The sequence below is a fragment of the Cydia pomonella genome, chromosome 3 (genome assembly GCF_033807575.1).
Source record: "Cydia pomonella isolate Wapato2018A chromosome 3, ilCydPomo1, whole genome shotgun sequence".
Taxonomy (NCBI): Eukaryota; Metazoa; Arthropoda; class Insecta; order Lepidoptera; family Tortricidae; genus Cydia; species Cydia pomonella.
The window spans coordinates 15333644-15358442 of record NC_084705.1 but is presented as its reverse complement, the minus strand read 5'-3'; the positions used below and the strand labels follow the sequence as shown (position 1 = coordinate 15358442).

At 36.0% G+C, this 24799-nt stretch overlaps 1 protein-coding gene across 1 annotated transcript in view; it reads right to left on the bottom strand.

The window, feature by feature from the left end:
- The window catches only part of LOC133516146 (cadherin-99C), a 149920-nt gene that overhangs the window by 35436 nt on the left and 89685 nt on the right, over positions 1-24799 (bottom strand). Inside the window, exon 3 of the mRNA XM_061848923.1 lies at positions 23255-23311. The gene's annotated coding sequence lies outside the window, so the exon portion shown is untranslated. The remainder of the gene's footprint in view (positions 1-23254; positions 23312-24799) is intronic.

Below are 24799 nucleotides of genomic sequence, written 5' to 3'. Positions count from 1 at the left end.
TTAAAGAAGTAATCTATGGTAACAAATTAAATACAGCTGCAGCAAATTATGGTTTTACATTCCATAATTACATCGTCCCATTATCGTATTTCGCTTTATGACCCTTCGACTTTAACTAATTTGTTAGTTTAAGTATTTTGTTGTTAAAATGCTTAATACACTCCTCCTCGCGTTGTCCCGGCATTTTGCCACGCCACGGCTCATGGGATCCTGGGGTCCGCTTGACAACTAATCCCAAGATTTGGGGTAGGCACTAGTTTTTACGAAAGCGACTGCCATCTGCCCTTCCGACCCAGAGGGTAAACAAGGCCTTGTTGGGATTAATCCGGTTTCCTCACGATGTTTTCCTTCACCTAAAAGCGACTGGTAAATATCAAATGATATTTCGTACATAAGTTCCGAAAAACTCATTGGTCGTCGCACGCTCTTACTGCTAGGCCATGCACCAGCGCTTAATACACTCACTTTCATATTTCTATAACTTAGCAATATGAACACGTAACATAATCTTAATTCAGGACATACATATATTAGGTATGTCTAGTAAACTGAAAGTTAAATGAAATGGCGCTGACTCTGATATAAGGCAGTACAGATGCAACCAATCTGTTTCGGCCCTAATAGGTAACGAAAAAGTTTCAACTAACTAAGGATAAGAAATAATTTGGTATCATAGCAATGGGTTTACTGATCAAATTGCAAGATAGGGGGTTACATTTAAACTGTTAAAACAGTTATTAATATACATTTCGATATCAGTAATTTTGATATTCATTTCACACTAATATCTCATAGCTTAAACACGCGTAAGTTATTATTCAGCTACCGTTATATTTAATTTACAATATAAAATCATTTTTGAGAAGATCAATTGATAAATCACAATACAAAGAAAAGTATTAGTTATATTGCCACAGTACATGATGCTTATTTAAGATTGTAATGCAATTATCGATGATACAAAATCGTAAACACAACAGTTTATGAGAACAATTAACACAGCTATTCAGAAGATTGCCTTTTACAGCAGCACTAAACCTTACCTACAAATTTAAATCCACAATGCGTTTAACAAATTAACATACAGTCCAATATCTTGAACAAATGCAGTCTGTAATTTGCATAGAACAATGAAAAAGGAGCAATAGACACTGGTGTGGAAAACTATAGATTTTCGTAAGGAATTTGTATTGTATTACATTGGTTCGCTATTACCCATTGTTTAGAGGATTCGCGATGGTGCACTTCTGCACGATTCATTCCAACACAATGCTGAGGAGTTATAAATGTGGTCTCCTAATGAAATTGCTTGTTACAAAGATACTGAAGTCTACGCAAAATTGTAACAAGTATCGACGATTTATCAAACATTTTATAGCCAACCCAGCACCTATGTTTGAGTTATCATAGTTCCCGTATGGCCTAGTAAATTTTCAATAACTTAAAGTCGACCATGTGCCTAGCTTGTTATTGGTACCTGCTCTTTTTACAATTTCAGAGTTTGAAAAACTACACTCGACTATCATTGTTTCCTTCTTAATGTTAACCCATCAAGTTCACACACACACACACACACACACACACACACACACACATTTCACAGGCATAAAGAAGATTTTTTTTTTACCTCCGTCATTAAAATAAACAATGACTTGAAGTTAAGTATTGATATCCTCATAAGCCAAACCATACACCAATCTACGACCCCGCTTACAAATTTTTATTGAGCTTTATTAGTTCTAGTCCGTTAGATCTATGTTATCACATTTCCGTATCCACCCCTCGATTTGCTTAGCTAACGGCGATGAGGCCGATGAGCACACGCGCACCAATATGATCAATGTTTTGTTACAATAGCCCACACGCGTATATTGGGTGCAATACTGTGAGCCTGAATTAATAGAATGCCAGCCCTGGAGCTCAATATTGTTTTCGCGCTTCTTATAACTATCATACCAAAATAAATAAAACCTACTACTGCAAAAAAGACGCAAACCAGAAACATAAAAACTCGCTAGTTTGCAACGAATACGAATTCGCTTATAATAAAAAGGAATGTATTTGTACTTTTTTATTAATAATTATCAAATTACTATCTGATGATTATCTGCTGCCTCTTGAATAGTAAAATTATAGGGAATTCCGTTGACTTAAGGGTGTCCCTGGTCTCAAGCAGTCGCCGGCCCTGAGCATGGGCATACTTTTCCAGTTTAAGTATAATTTATCCTGCATTTCCAATTACTATTTATACATTTACAATTTATTGTATTTATTTAACATTGCTACATATTTGTTACAAAAAAAATTCGTCGATGGTGTACAAAGCGTCTTTAACTAGCTTTGTTTTAATTTGTCTCAATGACGATGAATGATGTTCAATCGACGAACTGCAATGCATTCTTTTAGCGAATGTGAACCGAGATTAAAGTTTAAACGGATAAGTTAGAAATTGAAACGACGGAACAACCGGCTCTATATCGGGGTAAGTTGCTCCATTCAAATTCTAACCGATCTCATTAAAAAAAAACTGGTAAGAAAATTGTTAAATGATGCACAAAACCATATCACTATTTAGAAACGCAAATAATCGTTCTTCATTATAGCGCAAGCCACATACTTTACTCACACTGTTTTCAAAGATTAATTTTGTATTTTATGAAAATCTGATCTTTTAACCCCGCTCTCCCCTACCTACTCCAAATTTCCTCGAAAACTCGCTGGGTTTGAGTTAAATTAAAAAAGCTAAGCTGACCAAAAACTTACTTATTTTTATAGCGCTAAAGTTTAATTATACTCCTTATATCGTTTTGCATGGGTTAAGTGACAAGTTATGTTCCAATGGTACTTAACTAACACTCAACACTATTGAAACCGTAATAAAAAGTGGATTGATATTAATTTAACTGAGAACACGTTTTTTATTTAAAAACAGTAAATCTCATTGGATGTGGAAATACGGGTCTCAAGCGCGGCATTTAGTTTTATCTTAACGATCTAATTAAATTATCGGAATAAGAGAGTAAGTAGAGCAAACGTTGCCGTAACATAGGCCCTATTCGTTGTAAATGTGAAGTCTTGAGCCAGATTAAAGTTTCTTGATCCTTACAGTGAAACAGGTGTAAAACACAGCTGAGCGCAGCTAAGAAAAGTAGACCGTTACTGTGGAGAGCAACGTACAAAGTCATATGAATTCGATATGATATGATTGAAGTTCCTTTTATTAGCTAACGCTTTATAATTTCGACACACACACACACACACAAGGCCCGACATGATTTTTTTTGTAGCGGCTACTACCTTTGTTAAAAGCCCATTATTTGTGAGTACAATTTCTACACTGTGCAGCTTTACTTCTTACTATTATTTAAAAGAGATTCTATACATAATGTGCAAAATCTGTGCTCTATTTCATTCTAAGGAAACACTAATAATATTTATTTAGGTTGTTTTAGTAAAATACCACGTATTTAGGACGTGTATCAGTAAATATTTTTTTAATACACATAATAATACGTATACCTATGTAACAAAATATATGTAAATATTTTATACTATTTCAAAATAACCTTTTACCTATGCAAAATAATATAAAGCAATAATATATGCTAAGAGTTTTAGATAGGTACCAAAACTCATATATGCATATTATTGTGACAATATAAAAGCATCTCACATTCTAATACATAATAAACTCGCAAGTCAATGTACCTAAATATGAAGCAACACAGAATTTGCATTTCTCCTCTGCATCTTTGTAGGAAAGCAATACAAAGCCTTCACATTCCTGATAAAACTATTTGATACCAGGCCACCCAATACGAGAGGATACCAATAAATATCTGAAGCCTAGACTCGGGTTATCTATGCTTGTAGCGTTCTATCCAACAATCTCCTGAGTTAGCTTTGCAGATATTACAGATCCGAAAGTCCAGCTATATTACTCAAGGAGACATTTAGCGTTACATTGGTTCATGTCGCGTTCAAAGACCACAGATCCATAACTCACTTCTATTGGCATAAAAAATGGAATTTAATCTGCGGATTCGTTTTCCCTATATGTATAGGTAATTAGTATGCTGCCAAATGTACCTAAATGTACTTTAAATGTACATGTGTGTGTTGTATGTTATCTTTTGCTGGCGCATCGCATTAAACCAGCCACAACCTATGGCCACAACATGATCTTCCGCAGCCTATTATCACGAACGTAACGACAATGTTTCCATGTATGATTTAAAAACAGAAGTTCTGCCGAAAATACGCCAACCTATTTAAGACAGTTAAATAGTCGCGGAACCAACATTATAGTAAAAAGTACTGATCATCTGTTTGGCTATATAATGGACCTATGCCTTCATATGATATGGCCATTTTAACCTTTTGAAAAGTTTGCAACTGGACATTTTAATGGACTTTGTATGCAACATGTTTTCAACTTAATAACTTTTGACTGGCCATGAACTACGCACTTCGCGACCAATTTTTTTTACCGGCAATGTCGACTTTGCTGTCCTTTTTGGAAAAAATAAATATTGGAGGCATTTTCCTTAAAGTTATATGGTTGTCTTTCTATTCAAGCTGTGCTGGCGATCTCATCATGGCTGGGCTCTGATGCTATCGTCACTGCGACAACGTGCATAGATACCTGACATGCGCATGCTATAAGTCCTTTTAGAGAAAGCAACGTGTATTGAACTGTGACAGTGTCTTCATTACATGACCTCGATTACTGTTTCGAGATGGATGGATCAAAAACACAGATCTTTTGACTATGGGCGTTTGGCGGCATTGTATTATATGTATACCCTATCCTTTTTTAGGGTTCCGTAGTCAACTATAGTTTCTTATAGTTTCGCCATGTCCGTCTGTCTGTCCGAGGCTTTGCTCCGTGGTCGTTAGTGCTAGAAAGCTGAAATTCGGCATGAATATATATATTAAGAAAGCCGGTGTTTTTTTTTTTTTTTGCTTTAACCCGACAGTGTGGGATATGGTTGGAAAGGTCTTTCAAACTAATAGGGGTCTTCAACAAACATTTTTTGATAAAGTGTATATATTCGGAGATAATCGCTCCGAAAGAAAAAATAAATGTGTGTCCCCCCTCTAACTTTTGAACCATAGGTCCAAAAAATATGAAAAAAATCGTGGAAGTAGAGCTTAAGAAAGACATTAAATGAAAACACACAGCGGACATGATCAGTTTAGCTGTTTTTGAGTTATCGCAAAAAGATTCCCCTTCATAGTAAAAAGACTTACTTTAATTAGGTACTGATTATGCAAATTTGCCTATTTGTTTAATTCGCGTGAAAGGTACCGTTTCATCCCTTGGTTAACAATTTAATATACTTTAAGCTCCAGTTTAGCTTATTGTGACGGAAGAGTAACTACGGAACCCTACACTGAGCGTGGCCCGACATGCTCTTGTTTATGACTACTATTACTGCAAATCTTGTAGGTAATCGTATTGTCGATAACGGTTTTTAACTAACAACGTTTGATGTATGAGTATGATGTGACGCACACGTCACATAAAATTTGATGAAGTACACATATGTACTCGTACTTCATCAAATTTTCTACAATGACTTGCCACCAAGCCAAGTTTCAACAATTAACTTTGTAGTCCTAAATTAATGATTCTTAATAACAGCCACAACATCAACCGTTCTGTAATAGAACGAGTACCTAAGTATCTGTAAAATAACAGTTTTTATGCGCAAATCACCATACATTAGCTCGCAAGCAAGTGCAGCTGACCTATTGAACTTTAAAGATGAAGTTGTTGCGCAAACTTATGCAAATGGAAGATGCGCTAGCGTCCGCGGGCGCGGACTCGCCGCTTTCACGTCTAAATCAAACTAATGGACACTCATTTTAATATTGCGCTGATAAATTAACATGGGCAGCATAAGTGTCATAATACTAATTAAAGACTGAAATAATATGTGACCGTTTGATTTAAAATACTGCGTTGTAATGATGTTAAATTTATATATTGTTCGTAACGTAGAAATTTGGTAAGTACTTGTCCACATACCTATATAGCAGTGTTGGACGTAATCAATTACTTGTGTAATTTTAACTACAAATTGGGTTGGGGAGCCAGGTACGATCCAGGGGGGATTATTTTAGATTTAGTTTAATAGTTTATAGATTAAATATTATTTTATATATAATTAATTTTAACGTTTTTATTTAACAATGTAGTCAAATTATTGAACATGCTATTTCATTATTTAGAGTATAATTGTTATTGTAGTTCTTAGGTTTGATATGTGAAGAAAGTGAAATATTAATAAAATAAATCATAATATGTCGTTTAGCAAAAAAAAAAATGTGTTTCATGTAAGTAGTTGAATTATTTGTAGTTTATTACATGTAGTTACAACTACTTGCAATTGAGATTACTTTGTAATTTGTAATCGAAATTACATTAATTTATAATCACTCCTTGATAGGCAAAGGCAACATACAAAAAAATGCTATTTGAATTTGCAATTCATAGTGTAGGGAATAAGGTTGAGTTTCTTCTGTTTTAAAATGAAATGAAACAAAAGAAATGCAACTCTGTTCCAATTGTAAAAAGTTTAAATTTCATTTAACTAATTAGCTAGGCCCGTGGTCCTTAGGAGGATAATATTTTTTTCTATAATTTTAATGCCACATAAATTTAAAAAAAACTGCTTGGATGGTTTCATGGATCTGACCACCTAACAAAAACTAATTTTTGCCCTAAAATGTTAACATTTTTTAATAAGTCCCTTCATAATCTTGACAAACTAACATTCCTTTTTTTATATGAAAAGTCAAACTAGATATGTTAAGATCAACTTAAAACTCGTTTATTTTTTAACCTGATTTGGGAAACAAAGATGATCGAAAATATTTTTTGAGTAAAAGTAATTTGTAATCGCATTAAGTAATTTGTTACAGATATACATAGTTAGTAAAAAAATGTAGTTAATAAACTCTCAACTGCATTTTCCTAGTAATTGTAATTTGTAGTTACAACTATATTTTGTAATCATAATCGTTAATCTGTAATCCAACTACTTTTTGCCCAACACTGCTATATAGAAATGAAAAATATAATCTTTATTTATGAGGAAGGATAACAAAATTGTAGAGTTTTTCTACAAATTTGATACGAGTTTCTAAAATTGTATTATTGAATTACTAACAAAACGCAAAATGAACGTACTCCCACAAGTCCCACACTGCAAAGAGTGAAAGCAAGAATGCCTCATTACAACTCTTCTCAGATGCGATCGGCACGCGACGCAGATCCGATCTAGATTCTATCTCCCGACATCGCCACCTAAACCCTTTCATAAATTTATAATTTGTTTTTATTGCACTATTTAAATCTATTTGAGGCGTAGGACTTTGTCGCGAAATAGAATTAATTTGCACTTTGTATAAATAGACCTGCACGAGGTGCCAAACACGGCAAAAACGATGTCAGTTTCAGCATACAATGACCAATGCAATCTAAATTTAATTTATCAAGGGTGGTTAAATAATAATAATAAATCTTTATTCACTTAAAAACCTAACACAGTATAGAGTGTCGATATTATGTTATACTAGATACAGAAAAGCTTATAATTAGGTTTGTAATGGTTTCACCAGGGTCCAGCTTTTGTCTCCCGAACTAGGTCAGAGCCTGCGACTCGGGAGTCAGTGATTCCTCCGCTAAAGGTTACACAATAGTGGAAGCAGAAATTAAATCTATTATTACAGAAAAAAAAAAAGTGTACAGTACAGTATACCTACAATAAGTATGAAAAAAAAAAAACAATATTTCAGTTTTAATATAATGTGACAAAATTTATACTTTGGTTTACTTTAATACAATTTATATTGAGTACTTATTTATATATTATGTGTAAAGGGTTTATCAGGGTAGATTTATTTTAGGCAGCATAAAAGTCTTTCAGTTTCCTGGTAAGTTTGTGTTTGGAGCCAGGTTAGTAACTTAGATTTGCAGTCGTAGCGGTTTAATTTATAGATGTCTAGCCGTTTGTTGATTTTATTGTAAATTCTTGCACTCATTGCTAGAAATTGGCGACTTGCAAAGACTGTTCGCTGGAGTTCTACTGGACAGACAGTTTGTTTAAGACGTTTTTTAAGACGAAAGAAGAAATATGTATATCTTCTAATCGATGTTAAATAAACGCTAGTCACAGGACTCGCACGCTTCAAAAAAGCTAGACTATCCAAACAACAATATAGTTTAAATCTTACATGTAAAGGTACAAGAATTGGATCGACTTTAATAGCTCCTAAGAAGATTCAAAATTGTAAAATAACTTTTACAAAGATTACGCTGCGCGAGCGTGGTTAAGCGATGGCAAATGTCAGAGAGGCATTTAAATAATGAACTACCATCGTAAATAGGTAATAATAGGCCATTACAGGCAAACAGGATAATCTTAGATTTATCATAGAGAAACCACTGTGACATAATCGTAATGCTATTAAGGTCAATGTGGCGAAGACCGTCTACAACGGAAGACCGTCTACAAGCTCTTTCGTCGCTTTTAACTCTTGCTTTTGTAGACATACGCTTACAGAAGATCGGTAGAGCAGAAGTGAAACTCTTCATTTCTGATTGTGTCTGAACGACTTAAGAAACGAATATTCGACTCAAGAAAGAATAAACCCAATTACCTGGGTATGGTAATATTTAATTTAGTTAATTCATATGTGTCAGTCAGTACCTACGTAATATGCTGTATATTTACATTTTCCAAACACTTAAAAATACCTTTGCTCCAGGCACACGAATATGGTGATTTCCCATGCTGTGAGAAAGCCAGGGCACCATTTATGGAAATAATCCATTAACATTTTACCTGTTAGTACGTATTCAACGCACAAGCGGACTAAATGTAAGGCAATACAGATGCGATTAAACCAACAGCATTCTAATTCCGCGCATTGAATTAAATTTTATGGAGTAGGGAGTAGAGCATTGCCTAGTTACTGGTTTTGGGACAGTGAAATAATAGTTATTTGTACAACAAGAGAGCAAAGTTTGATATTTCTTCGAGTGCTTGTTTTGAGTCCCGTGCAAGCGAAAGATTCTATAATAGATTCACGAGCGTAGCGAGTGAATCTAATTTAGAATCTTGAGCGCAGTAAGGGACTCAAAAGCGCACGAGATGTAAATAACTTTGATCTCGTGTAGTACACAAAATTTTTCACGTCAGTCAGCCATCAAAAAATACAACCTGAAAAAATGTAATCCGTCTTCATCACTATTTCACTCATGTTTTCTGAAGGTATTCTAACAATTAACTTTAATTACCGCAATAAAACAAAACGAAAGAAATTTCAATAAAATGATACGAAAATAATGAATTAACGAACATCAATTGACAGTTCAATCGTCAACTTTTTTTTGTTAAAAAAAACTTTGTAAGATACGGTCCGAATTGCGGATACTACTATTTGTCAACTACAGTAGAGATCGTTAAAAATCGTTAAGTAGAATTATTTACTGCGTAACAATTGCGTAAATTTGTATAAGTATATTGTTTTGATTGTATAATAAAATACGTGAAATATGGGTATTTTTATTAAATTTTAAACTTTTATTTCATTAATTAATTATTACGAATGAAGACTATCGTAGGGTGTTTTGGAACGATGCGGTCTGACTTATTTCGGGGGTCTATTATAAACCGTCAATATATCGTTGAATTACGTATGCACTTTTTGTCTCTTTCTTTTTGCTAATGACGTGAAAGGGACAAAGACAATAGAATCCAAATACTTCGAACTTGTATTAGGCCCCGCACGTTGAAATGACATTCGAATATGAAGGTCACTTGAATGCTATTTTGTCTCACTCAGTGAGCAAAATGCGACTTTGCTCACTGTTTTTAAGCAGCAAATTACCCTTGTTCCAGCTGCTGACGTGAAAATAAAATTATTTATCATAAATAAATTAAAAAACATACAAGAGGTTTCCTCTTCCTCATCTTAGCGATTTCCCAGTCCCATCCTAAAGGAGCCCAGAGTCCGGTTTGGTATTCTACTCGTAACAATCCCAACAATGGGCGTAAGCACTCCTTCTAAACCAGAGGTAAACTTGCCTTTTTGGGATTAGTCCGGTTTCGTCTTGATGTTTTACTTCACCGAAAAACGACTGGTAACTAGCAAAAAGCCGTACGAGTAAGTACGAGCCGGAGTTTGAATCAACTAGACCTCAGATTGGGAAGTCATACGCCTTACCGCTGAGCAGTATGCTGTAATATCTGCGCCAGTGTCAACGACCAATTTTATTTAAAACAATATTTTCACATAACTTCTTAACTAGCAAGCAAAAAAAATTAAAGGATTTCAGCTAAGGTACATTCCAGAAGGGTAGCGACCGTACATGAGCACTTTAAAAATTATCTTCCACTCGGTTACCGAACACCTCGAGATCAGTGTCCTCTCGCAACACCGTGTAAATGCATTCCTAAGCACAAAGCCCCAGTTAGTACTCATTATTTCCTTGGAACTGGTAGCTCGGTGCAGATACGCCGTTATTGCCTGCCACTTGAGCGTCGTGCAATTTTGTGCAGCACTTAGAATGTGGCTCCATTGACTTTAGATAATGTCAGACTAAAAGAATGTGGAAGGCGGGCACATCTTAGATGCTTCATAGAGGTGTTCTAAAAAGAAGAAAATGATAAAAATTTAGGTACTTATATACCGGTAATGGCGTCCATTGTATACTTTTAAACTTGTATAATACATAACAGAGACAATAAAAATGCATAATTGATATATATTTAATATCTTCGATTTTTTTTACACGAGAACTATACTCAACAACATGATTATATTAAACTCGTGCAGGAGAGTGGAAACGCGCTTAAACCATCCAGTACTAACCCCGGGGTTTAGAAAGCATTACGTTATAAATTATTGAGAAGAAGACCCTGCGCCCGCGACGCATAATTTGCTAAAACCAGTTCTAGATCGCGATACCGGGCTATCATACGAATGGATTATGTTCGTTTCGGTTTAATATACTACGGTTAATGCAGATACGATTGCGGAAGATGCTTTCTAACATTCAATATTGAATGCGAATTAAATTTAATCTGAATCTGACATTGTTCATGCAGACGTTCTCTATTACAAATATGTCAAGGAATGTGTACTGTGTAGTGAATTTTTTGAAAAGGATTACTTCGTAATAAGACCAAACCTGCTGGTTTTCAAATTTAACACAAATATCATTATTCTACAAACTACAACCGCAAACACTGGCACGTAACAAGAATAACGGAGATAAAATTTTCAATTTCAAAGTTTGCAGTATTTTTACTTTCATATCCTTCAAAGATATTTTTAGTCAAGAAGAAAGCATGTGACTTTATGACAATAAATTAATTAAAGTTCGTAATCAAACAACAGTCTCATTTGATCAGCTCATTAGCAGAACAACGACTTTATTGTAATCGGTAATGATGCAAAACTCATTAAAATCAAACTCGATTGTAATCGATAGAGAGATAACGTTGAAGTTGACTAATTATAAAGCCCGACCAGAAATATATGATCATTGTCAAGAGGGCGCTGTTATTTTCAGTTAAGTATGAAATTTTTAATTCCAATGAAATTTCGCAATATGGCGCGTGATCATATATTACTGGCCAGGCTTTACATGTCTGTTGCTAGAAAAAACTAATGTGATTAATATCTGTCAATTTCTAACGTTAAAGCGCTCTGTGCTTCGGGTGGCAACCCAAAAATAGTATTTTATACAATCGTGATATTAATCGAGTCTTTTCAGTCGAGTACCGTGTTTAGGCAACGAAGCTTGTTGAGTTGCCTAAGTGAGGTACGAGATTGAAAAGCTTGATTATATCACTATTGTCTACAATACATTTTCTACGAGTCATCAAAATATTTTTTTTTTTACTTTATAACCTAAATAAGTAATGAAAATCGGTAAGTATCTAAGTTTTTAACAGCGTATCGAAGGAAATTTTATAGTTGAATTGAGAGCCCATACATGAAAAGTACGCAATTATAATTTGGTATACGAAATCTTAATTCAAGCATTACAGTCGACGAGCAGAAAACATATATTTTACCATTTTGTCGGTATGATTAATTTATATACCTATATACTCGTATTCATGCCAAATTGCAGCTTTCTAGCACTAACCATCACGGAGAAAGCCTCGGATGGACATGGCGAAACTATAATAGTTGTCTACGGAACCCTAAAAAAAAGGATGTGTATTTAAAACGGAACTCTTATAGTTTCGTCATGTCCGTCCGTCTGTATGTCACAGCCATTTTACTCCAATACTATAAGACATATTTTAGTAAAATTTAGAACGTAGATGTATTTTGTGAGCCGCTACCTAGTTAAGAGTTTAAAATGTATAAAAATATATATATAATTAAGGGGGGCACTCCATACATGAACTCGTAACAAAATTAAAAAAAGTTTTTTTCAGTAAAATTAACATATGGCACATCATTTGGTATGTCATTAAAATAACATTAAGGTTGCTAAGAGCGTTACTTTACTTGATTCAGTATACACTTTTGGAAATAATTGCTCCGAAAACCAAAAATATTGTGTTAATGAAGGAATTCAAAAAATTATCTTTGTAAGTCTATAAGGAGTATCGCGTACCTACTTTGGCAATATTAAGCGAGATTTATACTAGGAAGAACTTGCAAGCAACTTTTATTACATTGCGGTATCTGATCAAACTTTTAAATACAGTTTACCTTACTCGCATATGGGCATCCTGAGTGCTTAGGCCACAATTTTATATTTGGCTGAGGCAAGGCAAGTTTTCAATTTCTTTTTCGTATTGTTAGTACTGAAAAATTTGCGAGAATTTGACCGAGAGTTAGCGAAGGTCTCGGTTTCCGCTTGGGCAAAAATGCTTTCGTATGCCCGGATGTCCTCCTATATGCAGGTTACATTTCTTAAATGATGCTCTTTTTGTAAGCAGGTTCAGTAGTTAGATAGAATTTTTCTGTAGTTTCGATTTTTGGAAGATTTTCAAAATGACGAAAATTGGCCAAAAGGTCTTACGCGCCGGCTGTGCATATGGCACTTAAAACTTGTGAGTTTGCTGTTATAATGATTCAACGAAGTAAATATATTTATTTCATTTTTTAAGCGGAAGTGGTAGGTTAGCGTGGTATGGGCATTTAATGAGAAGGGATGAATGCCATATAGGAAAAAGAATGTTAGGAATGAATGTTGATGGTCGGAGAGCGGATGGTAGATCCAAAAAACGATGGATGGATTGTGTGAAAGAGGATATGAGAAAGAAAGGAGTGAGTGCTGAGGTGACGAAAGATAGATGAGAATGGAAGAGAAGAACATGTTGTGCCGACCCCATATAACGTGGGATAAGGGCAGGAGGAAGAGATTTTCATTTTTTAAGCTTGTCGCAAGTTCTACAGCCCACAGAGCCACTAGTGTATAAATATTTTTGGGGCAACCTACACAGATTGAACTAGTCCTACCTAAGAAAATTTTATACTATAAGGTTAGTACCTTAACGACGACGATATACGTAATAATTAATATGTTACTTACTTAAATATCTACATACATAGAAAACATCACTCGGAAAAAAAATGTTCGTACTCATCACATCACACACAAATAATTTCGCATCGTAGATGAAGTACTTGCATGAACAAAATCGTCAGACCTTATTAAAGGAAAACGAAATAAACTAGTGCATGAGTTTTCCCATATGATTACTGCATTTGGGATAAGTATAAGTCTCCTACCAGAATTCGAACCCAGGACCACTAGCGTATTAGTTAATGTATACTGATCTACAGCTACGGATGCGGAACCCTTCCTTATGCGTGGTCCGACACGCACTTGGCCGATTTTATTAAATTACTCTTCACGCTTAAACCGCTGAACCAATTTAGTTAAAATTTGGTACAAACATAGTTTTTATCCCAAAATTCATCCCTTAAGAATGTGAAAAAGGAGGTGGAAATTTGTATGAGGAATCAATCACCGCTGAACTCATTTAGATTAAAGGTATAGAAATAGATTGAGTCCCGGGGAAGTAAATAGAATAGTTTTTATTCCAAAAAACCCCTTACAAGTGAAAAGAAATGTGTAGGTTTGTATATATGAAGAATCAAATATCGCTGAACTGATTTAAATGAAATCTACGTCTACATCATTAAATATAATTATTAAACCGGGTTACTGACGTTTATAAAGACGATGACAGCTCGACATGTTTCGTGTTCTACAGCTACGAAACCCTTCCATGCGTGGTCCGACACGCACTTCCCCGATTTTATTCTTAGCAAACTATTTATAATGTATTTTGTTAGTGTAATAATCATAAAAATCCCATCAGCGAAAAAGGAGAATCATATTATCTTAGATACTTATACAAATTAGTGGACCTTGTTCAACAGATAGTATAACTACACGTAACCTTGAAAATATAGCTGTAATTCTGACATTAACTTAAAATCAATTAATCATTTTTACAGTGTTACGATCAATTACTGAAATTACAACTTCGAACCACTTAGGTCTGAGTTTTCTGGTCATGGTCTCAACTTGCGTAAGAGTAAACGTATCTCGATCAGTTGGAGCAACCCGGCGCCTACGCTTACTAAATTATTAAAAAAATATTCGGACAGCTGATTGAAAGATCTGTATCGATTGTTTGAACTGGACATGGTTATCGGTTATGTTGTTAATGCACCATTAGTTTAGAGGCGGTAAACGTTTGTTTTATATTTAATAGGCAGTCATGGCGTCCCTATTAATAAACTCAGATAACTTAATTTTTAACCGACTGATTGGGGGACTGAAAGGGTGAGATAAGTAAATTTCGAATGAAAAAATGTTTGTAACGAAATGATTTTTATTTATCGTATGGCATATGTATGTCACTGGATTAAGTACATAGATAAACTTATAATTAGAATTTCGCCCTTCCCAGGTACGCGACCGCTTCTTCTGATAGGATCTTAAAATCATCTACATGGCCTGTGTATCTAGTAAGGGGGCACTCCAGAGTGATGTGGTTGATGGTTTGGTCTGGGTGCCCGCAGTTACAGGCAGGAGAGGAGCTCCAGCCCCATTTGTACCAGTGGTGGCCGCAGTTGCCAACTCCTGTTCTTAAGCGGTTAAGAGCAGACCACACCCGGCGCGGTTCCTTGAATCCCACTGGGGATACTCGCAGGGGTAGAGCAGAGAAGGGGTTTGCTTGGTCCCTGAGGGCTTCCCATTCTGCGGTCCATGCCTCCTCCAGGGTACGGGTGGTCAGGGAGTTTTCCATCCGTAATGCAGGTGGGTTTCGGGATTTAAGACGTTTTCTTCCGAAGCCCTCGAGGTCCTGGTGAATTGGTAGTTCAGGACTAAAGTGCGCTTTCACTAGTTCGCGTTGGAGGCATTTTTCTCTTCGTAGGCGCGCAGGGGCTATGTTGCTAAGAGCGGGGAGCCAGTGGATGGGTGTTGGCTTAAGGCATCCCGTTATTAGACGGAGAGTCTGGTTAAGCTGCGTGTCGATGGCTGAGGTATGAACACTATTCATCCAGACTGGAGCGCAGTACTCGGCCGTCGAGTAAACCAGTGCCAGCGCCGTGGTTCGGAGACACGAGGCAGAGGCTCCCCAAGTTGTCCCTGTTAATTTTTGCACTAGACTATTCCTGGTCTGCAGTTTAGCTGATACTTTTTGTAGGTGACACTTGTAAGTAAGACTTCTGTCTAGAGTAACTCCAAGGTACTTGGGGTGCGGATTATGTTTAAGTATTGTGCCTTTAAACTTGACGGTCAGGGTTCTTTCTGCAAGCTTATTGTTAAGATGGAAGCAGCAGACTTCCGTCTTGCTTGGGTTAGGGCAGAGGTGCCACCGGGTGAAAAAGTCATCAAGGGCTTCCAGGTCTCTTTGTAGAATTGGTTCGGTGGAATCCATTTTGTGGTGTTGAGTGATCAGAGCCAGGTCGTCGGCATATCCGAATTTACGTGACACAGTATTGGGAAGGTCATGCACGTAGATATTAAACAGGAGAGGGGCTAGGACAGAGCCCTGCGGCAGCCCGTTGTTTAGTGTTCTGACGCTGCTGGTTTCGTCACCCAGGAAAACCTGTATCGGCCTATTAGTAAGAGTGTTTTCAATAAACCTGTAGATTTTTGTGCATGGGATTATTTTCAACAGTTTATATAGCAATCCCTGGCGCCAGACTGTATCATATGCGGCAGTCAGGTCGATAAAAACCGCGGATGATTTGAGGTTCTTATTAAACCCGTTTTCGACATGTGTTGTGAGAGCGAGCACCTGATCACAACAGCTACGGTTAGGTCTAAAACCAGCCTGTTCCTGGGGGATGATTGCGTTAACGGAATCATGGATGCGATTGTGGACTAGTCTCTCCAGTAATTTGTATACAACGCTTAAGAGAGCGATCGGTCTATAGCTCTCTGCTCTGTCATCAGGCTTTCCTGGTTTGAGGACAGCGATTACCCTGGCCCGTTTTAGTGATGTAGGAACGAAATGATGAGGTACCTACTTACATCAATTTCTTCTATATCTCAAGGGGCTTGATAAATATAATGTAAATCAATGAGTTCGTTCAATTTAGGTTCATTAATAATTGGGTTATATTTATAACCTCAAGTTAGTACTTAACTGCCAATTCATAAGATAGAATTTAAAGAACATTAGTGATTGAGAACGACAAAAAAAATCATCTCATTACATACATCACTGTCACTTGATGGTGAAAAAACAAGGTACCTACGTAATCAGTATTAATGTAATTAATTGCTTACAAGATTATTAGCGTTTGTTATTTACATGAACGATGTTTATCTAAGCTTTCTACAGGAAGCGATGGGTGTGCAACAGTAATAAGTGCTAACACATTCGACCTAGATATCGCTACTCGTGGAAATTGGACAATGCTTTTATCGTAATGTTTGCATAGTAAATTGACACAAAATTTTTTTTTTTTCAAACGTGTAAAAATATCGACTCAACCACACGGTGTCCTACACATACTTCGAAATGCCCAATTTACTTAATAGTAAAGATTCACCTGTATTTTTACCTAGCGTAGTCCGTGAGAACAGTAAGATTGCGCGAGCGCGCGGCACGCAAGCAACTAACGAGCGAGCTTTTTTATCTGCATCCTCTTGAAGCTTCGTGTTAGAATGAGCTTATTTATGAATTATAGTTTTGCCTTTGTGCACAGCCATTTCATATAATCCTAAAGCTTTCAATTCGCAATTATTTAGGCATATTTTACTGACAAAATGAACACACAAAACATCACAGTAATATTATTTATTTCTTAACTTTATAAATAAATACAAAATAATCAAATAGATGTTAGAATAAATACTAACCTCCTTATTCATAAACGTGTTCTAAAGTTATTACAATGTCGCTAATAATCGTTTGTCCCTTTCCGACGTGTATGATGGAAAGGGACAAACGATTATTAGCGGCATCGTAACTTTAGTACACGTTTATGAATAAGGGGGTCAATCTATTATAATTGATACGCCTTTCATAAATTCTCTTACAAATAAGTTAGGCCTACAGAAATAAAACTATTTAAATGGTTCTTGACAACGATAAAGTATCCAGTGTATTCATTTAAAGCAAGAAAATATTTGCTGATTCAATTCAATTTGGGTCCGTCTTGGGACCCGGGTACGTCCTTAAACTACGTCCAAAAGAGAGGTATGGGCATTGTGAATGTCATCTCGCTTTGTGTGATAAGGGCACAGCACAACGGATGTCATTCCAGATCTAGAGCAGTCCTCTGCAGAGAACTGGGGAAGGACCTCCATCTTACAGAAAACCGCAGCCAAATAACACTAGACCCTACTCATCACAGTATTGTGTTCCTTCCGGGCGAGTAAGGTCACAGTAAATACAGTAGATAAACGTCGAACAAAGGTACATCGCGCGGTTTGTATGTGTGCGTGCCGTGTATATACGTGCGCGGCCCGCGTCACATGGAAACGGCGCGGCTTGATTATGCTTGAATCAGTCCGGGCTGCGCCAGCGCCACCGCCGTGTTCAGAGCGTTGTCGCTCGGAACGATAAAAATGTCATCAGTGTCGCGGTCACGGCAGGTCTGCAGTGTGTATGGCTGTTTCCAAAACAATATTAAAATTGTAAGATAGGTCTCTCAATCTATGAGGAAATGAATGAGATCGAGCTCACATTACCCTGTCCTTGTTTTCCTGAACAATATTTTTTAAATTATATATGGATGCGTATCTATTCTACACTAAAGAATAACAACCAAGAGTTCTGTACATTAAGATATAGCCGGAATTATTTTAGTGTAGCTAATTTGTAAGTGTTGTGTAAAATGTTTTGTCCGTAAATATGTTATTTTCAATTAGATATATATGAATTTATATTTATCATACAACTATATACACGTATACAAGTTTATCGTATAAGTGTATAAAACACCATTTCTACAAAGTGGTCAAAATGTTAGTGTGCTGCTGGTCTACATCATAGAGAAATAAGAAGTAATAGAGTGCTCACTCCATACATCAGTTTTGGTACCAAAATGCTTATTATATTCGCAGTCGACATCTAGCATCGAGTAGCGGAACTCTCAGTACTGCTACTCGACAATAGATATCGCGGCAAACAAAAAGTCTAATGCTCAACGATTTTCAGCTAATATTATAAGATTATAACCAGAGTAAGCGTATGAGTTGAAAATAGAGTCCAGGCATCGCGCGCTTCTAAAGGGCCGGAGATTGGTTATTGCTACTATTATACTGTGGTAGTATGCAGGCATACATAGGCTACGAAGACTGCTTACCATCAGGCGGGCCATATGCTTGTTTGCCACCGGCGTAGTATAAAAAAAATTATGCATAAACTTTGCTAGGTATGATATGCACATTATTGCCAATTTCTAGACTAGACTTGTAGAGTAGGTATTACTTTTCTATCCCTTTGAAATCTTTTATTTTGCAAAGTTTCAAGTGAATATAATGTATGTACTCCTCATTTAAGCCAATATTTGTAAAATAGAATGTGACAAATACACATACAATAACAAGCAAGTTCAATGCACGACTATTTCACAAAAAGATTTTAAAATAAGTAAACACCAAGCACTGGTCATTTTTTGCGGAAACAAAAAAGGATTGCAAAAACTACTTGGTGCAGTTTTAAGGTCATTATCGTAACGTGGTTGACCGCATGTCCAAATGGCTTTCGTCGCGGCCGATTCGGATGCTAAACAGAGCGAGTGCGATGTGACTTGTCTTAAAGATATGACCGTGAAACCGATGTGATCGGCGGAAATTGAGACTTGGATGCCGTGAAAATTCGTGATCAAAGCAAGACAGCGACAAGACAAAATATTGATAATAGGTACTTACTATTCAAACTGGTTGTTATAAGTATAAGTTCGTTATAACTTCATCATATATATATATTCGTAGTATATCTTTAGATACCTATTTAACATGTCCTTTCACGTTAAAAGCATACATGTAGAGACGAATTCTTGATCCTTTGCCAAGCAAGAACTCATCTGATTTTAATCAAAACTCAAGAATATAATTTCAACACTTCGTGTGTGCTAATATGCTAAGCTAACGTAAACGTCAAATTTATTTGAAAATATATTGTTATGTCCTCTATAGTGGCACGCCACACTTTTTCACTGCAACGTCCATTATCCAGAGTTATTAGCTTAGACTCTACTATGCCTGTGTCCATCTAAAAAGCAAAAACGACATGGACAATAAACAGCATAGTTAATATAATATGTTATAATAGTTAAAGTAAGACAAGTTGACGCCGACATCGGAATACAAACGTAGGAATGTGGCCCCACTCAGTGTGACGAAACGTAAGGCCGTTAGGCCTGCCCTGCCGTGCAGTAGAGGCATTCAAGTAATTACTATTTATTTAGATAAACATCTTATCTGCAAATTGATGAGATAATAAGCGTAGTAATTATTTGTGCGTTACTAATCCGTTTTGAATTGAAAAGGTTTCCCGAAAGTTAGTGCTCGGGTACTAGCGAATTATAAATATCCTTAATGATGCCCTTCACAACATAAGAAAGATATGCAATGTTGCACTTTATTGTATTGTATTCTTATTTGGTTAAATAGCAAGGGCAGTTATAAATTTGAGAGTATTTTGCAATTTTACTATTTATGATTAACATTAAAATGTTGCGTTTGAAAAACCAGCTCTATTAGACATTGTTGCCATATATGTAATAACACGAACAAGTGTAATTTCCCGATTTACCTATACCATATAGATTGAGGACAGATTAAAATTTAATTAGCCAGCGTATTTAATTTCTAATTATTAAACAAATGATGAAATATTTACCATAGACATTATCTTAACTAAAACTGTAATTAATAAGGCTTAGACTTTAACCGTATAGAATTTGCTCCAGATATAAGTTTCCATGACATTATAAATATTTAGCAAAAGTTTGTTTAACAAATCGATACTTGTTCGCTCTCGTAGTTATCTTAATTGCAATATTGCGATACGATTTGTAATTTTGATAGTGTTGGTGGGCGTCAGAGTTCAATCTATTTCATTACCTACTCGACTACATCTGATTCACTTTCAATCGATACGTACCCAGATATCATTATGGTTTGCTATAAAAAAATGCGCTTAATAATATAGCATCCATATAGCAAATTAATATATATTATAAATGTTTTACTATTTGACAAAGTATGTTAAAATATAGGTACCTTAAACAAAACTACATAAAGCTAAAAAGGAAAAAGATTAGAAACTAAAACTACAACGAAAGTTATAAATAAAAAATCAGCTCCAGCTCGGTGCCTTGTGGCAAGGTGCCTAGAAGGCTGGCGGCATTGCCGCGCTGGACAGCAATGCCAATGCGTTGTGCGAGGTAAGAGCCAGCCCTCTTGTCACCCGTTGCCTCCACGAGGCGCTTCGAAATCTCTTTAAAAATGTTGTGAGCGCCAGGTCCCCACGGCCCAAGGGTTTCCACCCCAAAAGGCTCAAACATATATCCAGAGTCAATGGCTGTATATTTGCGCCGCTTGAGGTGTTCAGCCGCGTTGGCGGCAGCACCAGCTCTGTTTGACGTTCCTGGAAGATGGGACGGCGCAAGGGTATCCACGCATGTGGCATCCCAAACCAAAGGCCGTCCAATCTTCCAGGGAACGAGGGTCATGCCGTCCGGCCTTTTCCCATCATTTCTAGCTAAACCAGAAGGTTCCAGAACCGCCGGCGCCCCAGCCGTGACGAGAGCTAAAAGAGCTATTTATATAAATGCGCTTAATATATATATATATATATATCTATACCGATCGAATTATCAACATATTTCGATCGGCCAAAATGTCAATAAAAATTTTAAACCGTAAGATTTACAGGTTTCAATGTGGCAAACGATACAACGATAACAATCTAATATGACTAATGTTCATTAATATTTACGGAGGAAATATTGATTTTATTATTGTTTTGTTTATACCTCATTACTTCGCTTATAAGCCCAATCAACTACGCTAGATTTCTTCCAATAAAGATGTATCCACTTCAAAATGTCATGTCAGATTATTTTTAAGCTCATCGCACCACGCTGGGCTTGACACATTTCATTTTATATTATCGGGTCGACTTTTGAAACAGGTACCTTAAGGGCAATGATAATGGTTTCTCTCTCAGGCAGGGCAGTGGGCTATTTAAACAATGGCAGTTTTATGGCTCGAGATTAAACAACTTCAAGTTAATTCCATTAAATAAGGGTTATCGTGCATTGGACAGGTAGTGTTACATTAATTCAATATTTCTAGTAAGTAATTAAGGGAGATTATTGAGACCTGATAATAGAAAACTGGACCTGGTCACCTTATACTAACATAAACCAATTTGCTTGTTCATAGTGTATTAAGATTAACCTAAAATTATAGTTGTAGAAAGAATACCTAGACTGACTTATTACGAACATGGAACAAAATATTTAAACATCACCGAAACAAAGAAACTTATGTGATTCCTTTCCTTCGAGAAATTATGATTATTTTAACATGTAGACACCAAGGGGGAACTTTTTTAACTGTTCTAAATATACATAAAATCTGTACAAACAAATGGAGTTAAGCTAAGTAAAATTGTGTGATGAGTGTCTAAATTAACTAAGAAACTTTTGAGGTCGGTCGCATTTGAAGAAAACAAGCTAAATCAAACATCCTTACTCGCCAGCGATAAACTTTAAAGAACTACCGTCCTGACTTTAAAGCCTTTTCTATACCTAAATACTTATCACAAATAAAGCATTAGGTACGTTTAAAGCCAGATAGACCGGTCTCTCTGTCAAGCCCTGCTACACTAAAACGTCATGTGTATACTATAAATCACGTGGACATACGCTCCTTTTTATTAGCCTGACATCATCTACTTAATTGAGTTGTGCGTACTCTCGTTTAATAGCGTTTAAGTTAATATATTAGACGTGAGATAAATATTTCGTAAGTCAACGGCAAGATTTCGAAGCAATAACTTAAAGGTGTCTTCATGGTGCGTTTTATAAATGACTCCAGTATTTGTACAGAAGACTCGTGATAGTAAGTCTTCCTTTCCCTCAGTATCAAAATGATATTTACAAGTGACATAATCTTATGAGTGCCAGAGCTGTTATACACCTAACATTCGAAGTGGTGTGGTGGAATTCGGTAAAATATTAATTTTACTAAACTATATTATGTTATGTTTGTTTTGAATTAATAAATGCTACAGTAGTTTTGCTGATTTAAGGCTGCGTAGAACAGAGAGCCTCAGGGATCGAAGGCCTTAGTCACTTTAGAATATTACATCTAATTAGCAACATATACATGATTTTATTGGAAGTGGTCAATCGATTCTGCTTCCTCTGAAATTCAAATGTTTTTAATAAACCTAAATCTATTGTACCCCAAAAACTCCCAAAATGCCAAAATAAATATGGCACGTGGTGCCGTAACAGGTCGCATGCACGGCTGCGCCAAAATGAATTATAAGTTTTTCATTAGTTCAGCCGTAAAAAAATACCTTTAAGTATACGCTTTTACATAAGATAAAACTGTTTAGGAACAATATACATCTGGGCTAATCTTAAGTTAAACTCGAATATCTTTACAAAAATGTACCAAAATAATTGAGGATTTCAACATGAACGTGTTTAATGGACAAACATAATAGATATGTTTCACGTATGTTTTCAATTTTAGTTTAAATCTTACCCAGCAAATTTTACTCCGTTGTAATCGCATTCCTTAAACTATTCACTCCCGCTCCATCTGAAACAATACATTGGAAATTAAATATTAACATGAGAATAATTGCTAAAATACTACTATTGTACATTTAAACAATTAAAACAACTTTATTCACTTAGAAATTGAGAAACGGTTTTGCTTAAAAACCCTATAAGATCAGATCACTTCCTGAACGAGCAAAAAGGAGTTTCATCACGGACCAGTGAGGTCAACTCCCAACATTGTCCAACCACAATGGCAATTGTGTGAATGAACCTAACAAAACAAAACAATGAACCACACTCAGCAATTAGTAATACCAATTAAATATTTGTGTGCGATCGATAAATACATTCGTTGTTTGTTAAAAATGACCATTCTTATTGATTCTATCAGGCATGCATTGTAAAAACATCTAATATAAACATCCAAGTAATAATAGCTGTTGTGAGAACACGCCCATTACACTACAATTACCCCCTTCAGTACTCAAATATCCTGTCATCGTCAACCTTTACAGAAACAATATACATTGAAGGAAGAGGAAATATTTAATTTCACAACGATGTTCATATTCCCGCAAGTACGAAAAGATAAAATGGACACGACATTCTACTAATTGTAGGTATCATGAGATTACATGGAAGAAAGTAACGTCTAATCCAACCCAGATATTGTGTAAAGATTAGTTACACTACTCGTAAGCTTGACTCATAACAGGACATATTATAAGATATATTTGGCAATAATAAATAGCATGGAAAGCACATTGTACAGGTAGATAACGTCCATTAGCATAATATCACAGTGTAACGGAAAGGTTAACAAGCCATTTTATTACTTATGCTAGCGGAGACTCAAAATAAACAGGGAAATTGTTAGGTATATTAGTTTCTAAGTAATAACTAAACACTATTTACAGTTCGCTCATGAAGTTGAGAAATCTCCAGTTCAGAAAGCGGGAGGGTAAGCGTTAAGCGACGCTCTGCACCGTGCAAGCAGGAAATATGGTGCAAGCAGTTTACATTCCTCGGATTTTCTGCGCGAACATCTTCGGTAGGTAAAGTAAAAATCTTGTTAAAAAGATACGGTTATCTATGGCGACAATTCATCTTAAACGGGCTTTGTCATACTTCGAGGGATATTAGTTGTAATCAAGGTTAGTGTTCTGACATCCATCCTGTTTGAATAATATTTTGATTTTATCCTAAAAGCTACATAAACCTGCAGTGGAATAATGACAGCCAGTTTGAGCGCAGATTTCAATTTATCCGACTACTTTTTATGGTTACTCATACGACACCAAACTCTTACTGATGGAAGAAATCTGATTACAGACCTATTAATAAAGTGAAAATTGGCACTCTTTACAGATACAAGTACAATGTACAGTGACCAGAGCGATCTGAAAGCGCGTGGGAGCAAGTAGGTGTGGGAACCGGTCGCTTACGTGACTCACTTTATTGGTGGTATAATTTTAGTAGTCCAGCCGTTTAAGAGGGTTGTCAGAAAAAAATGTAACCGTTTTCC